The following is a 5,654-nucleotide window of genomic DNA, read 5'->3' as shown; positions in this document are numbered from 1 at the left end:
CAGGAGGCAACTCCGGCTTGTTCCTTCTGACCGTCCCCATCATGGTCATTTTTTTAGCAGCTCCTGACCAAGAGCATATGAGGTGAAGAAATTGTCACATGTTATGTTGTGCCCCTGGAGACCTGCAGTCATTTCCAGGACCACTCGCTTCCCCTACTTCCTTCCAGGAACACCGTCAGCAGGTTTCCCAGTGTAAACCTGCATGTTCCAGGCATAACTTGTCCTGGCATCACATACTGCCCATATCTTTACTCCATATTTACACGGTTTGCTTGGCATATACTGTTTGAATGGGCAGCGACCAGATGCTCATCCACTGTGATGTCTGGACTTGGGTTATAGATGAGTGGCAGGCGCTCCATCACTTGTGCCAAACCTCTCTGATCGCAGCCAGCTTGTCTTGTTGATGGTGGCCTGGTCTTGTATCACGGTTGTCAAAGCGACTCAATCATGACAACACGTGAAATGTCTGGAGTGACATAGTGGCACCCAAAATTGCCTGACACATTCTCTATCCCATAAACTGGTGGTAGATTTGTTTCTGGATCTGAACACACCAGCCAAAATCAAGAGACCCACGAATGCTTGGATGTCTGTCTGGTCTACCTCCTTCCAGTTGTCTGTGTCTACCTCCTTCCAGTTGTCTCCCCTCCAAGTTGGTCATGTTTATCACTATAGTTTCAATTGACTCTGTCAGGAACAGTTCAAAGCAGCGTATCTCGTTGGCCCTGGGGTCATCCTGATAATATTTTCAGCCAACAGCAGACCTCTCCTCTCAACCGGAATGTAACAACAACCTCAGCAGGCCCCTCTTCCTCATCACTGGATTGTTCCACATCGGTTGTCTCTTGGTCTGGATCATATTCTGTGTTGTCTTCAACTTCTGACACTTCCTCCTCTAATGCATCTTCACTGTCAGTTTCTCGGCCTCTCTCCTCCTCACCAGAGTCATGATCAAAGATTGATCAAGAGCCTCACATACAGTATATCGCTTGGTCATTGTGCTGCCACAGAATGAATTGTGAGCAAGGCCTCAAAAAAAGCTTTGTACCAGAGCTGCGAGAAAAGTTCTATATATTATTGAAACAATGCAGCGATTGTTTGTGAGAATGCCAAACAGGTGTGGTTGGGGAAAGGTTCCTGTGGGGGTTGCCATGCAAGCCAAGAAGGGAGTGAGGTGTGTGTGTGTGTGTGTGTGTGTGCGCTCAAACACACATGCATGTGGGGTTCTGGGAGAGGAAGTGTTTCCATCTGATGAATGGACATGTGCCTGAACTCAATTTTATACACTAATTGTAGTCTCACCCATTCATTTCTAATGACCAGTCATATTTAACCGGGAACACCACAGGTGTACAAAAGTAAAATAAAACATCCTGTAATGAAAATCATCATAATGTATTTTGTGTGTTCAGATGCCCTGTGTGGACAAAGTAATCTGACAATCAGATTAAATTAACTACATTTTCCAGAGAGAGAACTTGTAAAACGATCCAATTCGACCGGAACGCAACAGGAGGGTTAAATCTACTGGAAAAATCTAGACCTGAAAATTGTTGTCTAGCAATGATCAACAACCTATTTGACAGTGCTTGAATAAATTTGAAAAGAATAATGGGCAAATGTTGCACAATCCAGGTGTGGAAAGCTCTTAGAGACTTACCCAGAAAGACTCACATCTGGAATCACTGCCAAAGGTGCTTCTTCAAAGTATTAACTCTGGGGTGTGAATACTTATGTAAATGAGATATTTCAGTATTTCATTTTCAATAAATTGACAAACATGTCTAAAAGCATGTTTTCACTTTGTCATCATGGGGTATTGCGTACAGATGGGTGCTAAAAAAGTATTTAATCGTTTTTGAATTCAGGTTGTAACAAAATAAAAAATACTGTAGTTAGCTAACCTGTGTCTGTGGGATGTCTCATATTCAACACCGTGCTGCTGCAGTAGGAATACAGGCACAACGATTGTCCATGGATGTCTAATACCGTTTGGATACAAAGAAGTTGATGACTCTCAAGAAGAGATGTGAAAGGTCCCATAAGAACAATATGCCGTTGGATCAAAGGGACTTCGAACACCTCGCTGTACAACCCAAACACACCATATGCAAGTATTCCCTTTGTAGAACTGTAGTATTTATTATTAGTTAGTAGTATATTTCTATTTGGAAAGTATTCAGACCCCTTGACTTTTTCCACATTTTGTGAAGTTACAGCCTTATTCTAAAATTGTTGGAAGGTGAACCTTCACCCTAGTCTGAGGTCCTGAGCGCTCTGGTGCAGATTTTCATCAAGGATCTCTTTTTTTACCCCCTTTTTCTGCCCAATTTCATGGCGTCGGTCTTGCCTCATCGCTACAACTCCCGCTCGGGAGAGATGAAGGTCGAGAGCCATGCGTCCTCCGAAACACAACCCAACCAAGCCGCGCTGCTTCTTAACACAGTGCACATCCAACCCGGAAGCCAGCTGCACCAATGTGTCGGAGGAAACACTGTACACCTAGCGACCTGGTCAGCGTGCACTGTGCCCGACCCAGCACAGGAGTCGCTAGTGCGCGATGAGACAAGGATATCCCTACCGGCCAAACCCTCCCTAACCCTGATGACGCGAGGCCAATTGTGCGTCGCCCCCATGGACCTCTCGGTCGCGGCCGGCTGCGACAGAGCCTGGGCTCAAACCCAGAGTCTCTGGTGGCACAGCTAGCACTGCGATGCAGTGCCTTAGACCACTGCGCCACCCGGGAGGCCCCAATCAAGGATCTCTTTGTATTGTGCTCCGTTCATCTTTGCCTCGATCCTGACTAGTCTCCCAGTCCCTGCCACTGAAAAACATCCCTACAGCATGATGCTGCCACAACCATGCTTCACCGTAGGGATGGTTCCAGTTTTCCTACAGACGTAATGCTTGGCATTCAGGCCAAGAGTTCAATGTTCATTTCATCAGACTAGAGAATCTTGTTTATCATGGTCTGACAGTCTATAGGTGCTTTTTGGCAAACTCCAAGCGGGCTGTCACGTGCATTTTACTGAGGAGTGGCCTCCGTCTGGCCACTCTACCAGAAAGGCCTGATAGGTGAAGTGCTGTAGAGATGGTTGTTCTTCTGGAAGGTTCTCCCATCTCCACAGAGGAACTCTAGAGCTCAATTGGTGACCATCGGATTCTTGGTCACCTCCCTGACCAAGGACCTTCTCCCCCGATTGCTCAGTTTGGCTGGGCGTCCAGCTCTAGGAAGAGTCTTGGTGGTTCCAAACTTCTTCCATTTAAGAATGATGGGGGTCACTGTGTTCTTGGGGGCCTTCAATGATTCAGAAATGTTTCGGTACCCTTCCCCAGATCTGTGTCTCGACACAATCCTGTCTTGGAGCTCTACGGACAATTCCTTCGACCTCATGGCTTGGTTTTTGCTCTGACATGCAGTCAACTGTGGGACCTTATATAGACAGGTGTGTGCCTTTCCAAATCATGTCCAATAAATTGAATTTACCACAGTTGGACTCCAATGAAGTTGTAGAAACATCTCAAGGATGATCAATGGAAACAGAATGCACCTGAGCTCAATTTCATGTTTCATAGCAAAGTGTCTGAATACTTATGTAAATAAGGTATTTCTGTTTTTATTTTTAATCCATTAACAAAAATATGTAGAAACCTGTTTTAACTTTGTCATTATGTGGTATTGTGTGCAGATTGCTTAGGATTTGTATTTATTTAATCCATTTTAGACTAAGGCTGTAACGTAAGAAAATGTGGAAAAAGTCAAGGGGTCTGAACATTTTCCGAAGGCACTGTATTTCATATACTGCCATAACTCGGTCTCTAGAGCAAATAGACTTTGTCTTGAATATAAGCCATGTCTGCTTACTGGCTACATTGACAGACTAATCTATTGTTTTATTTAAACATGTTAACTTGCCAACAAATTAAAGTTTAAATGATACATCAACTCCCTTCATCCTTTGTTTTAGCATTTCATTAATATCACAATGAATTGATGCAGAAGGTGAAGTCGAGACTGATGCAGCTAGAATCGTTTATTCATGTCAGTACACTTCAAAAAAGATTATATAAAACACCATTATATACATACCCCTGTATGTACAACAGCTAGCGATATCTATACCACAATGCAGTTATGTGCATACTAGGCACTCTATACTATACTACAACATCAGTCTAACTAAATCGTATTGGTTGAATGTTCCAGGCAGGTTCCAGAATGTTCTTCAGCTGGTGAACCTCTTCTTGTGTTGGGTAATGGCACCTGGTTTAGCAGGCTTTGGCGCTGTGGCAATGTTCTTCACCACCCACTACTTAGACCTCTTGCAGAAGATTTGTATGCCTGTACAGTACTGCAAGTCTCCTGGAAAGACATGAAGACTGATCATGAGAATGTGTAACCATACAATAAACCATGTTCATCTGTAAACGAGGAAGGGTACAGTAGAACTGGTATGTGTTTTGTTACACTCAATAATGGGGCATTGAGATGGGCTGTTGGCAACGATATAAAACATTTGAGGAGGGCTTGACTTCTAGACAGTCTAGTCGTGTATTGTTGTGGGTGAGCACCTACACTTGTGCTGTTAAGTAGACAAGCACTGCCAACAGTAGAGTGGATAGGGTAGAAGAGTGTACTAACAGCCCCTCTCTTCCATGCCAAATAACTGACTGCAATGGTGTGAAAAATTGAGAAGCACTTACATTTATATATTTTTGTCTTGCACACAGTAGTTTATTCATGATTTTGTTTTCTCAAGAGGGTAGTGTGCTTTCATAAATCCATTTGGCTGTCCTGGCTTGTTTCAAAGTCAGATGATGTTGAGTTTGAGCTTATTCCCGGCTGAAAGCTTTCATCCAATGGGTCTACAGGCTCTGTACTACTGAAGCTAATGTCAAGGTCGTCGTTGTCAGCAACAGCAGGACTAGTCTGTTGAACACACAGTGATTAGCCTACATGTCACTACTTTGTCCCATCAATAAACACTCATACTATATTCACCCCCCCTACCCCCCTCATGTCAACAGATCATGCATACTAACCTTCACACACAATACCCACCCCAACAGACACCATTCAGTGACTCACACCATCCCCTCCTTACTGATCCCTCCTTTTCTCCAGTTTACACTTCAAGCCTTGCAGGAACAATCAGCTAAACCTCTATAATACAGAGAACTACAGTAGTAGTTGTAGCTGACTTGTGAACACATCAACCGTAACAACAAGACCATGTTTATGCCTTGCTCATCATGGAGTCATGGAAAGATTTTGTCGATTTTATTAAGATTTTTAGAAGGTGACTTCGCTGCAATAGTCTGGTGCATAGCTTGATGTTGATGCCTCTGCAGATGTTGATGGGATTGGACTCTAAATAAAACACAGTCATGTTAGCTAGCTAATGGTTAACTAATGTAATCTAACAAAGCTAACGTTAGCTTGCAAAGTTACAAATCTTTTTTGTTGTTGCACAAAACTACCCTCTATACCGATACCGGTTACCTTCAGATGAGTCTGATTGTCTGATCACTACTTTATTTGAAAAATTATTTCTTTCATCACATTCCCAGTGGGTTAGAAGTTTACATACACTCAATTAGTATTTGGTAGCATTGCCTTTAAATTCTTTAACTTGGGTCAAATGTTTCGG

This window comes from Oncorhynchus tshawytscha, linkage group LG08, assembly GCF_018296145.1.
Source record: "Oncorhynchus tshawytscha isolate Ot180627B linkage group LG08, Otsh_v2.0, whole genome shotgun sequence".
Lineage (NCBI taxonomy): Eukaryota > Metazoa > Chordata > Actinopteri > Salmoniformes > Salmonidae > Oncorhynchus > Oncorhynchus tshawytscha.
This window is presented reverse-complemented; position numbering follows the sequence as displayed.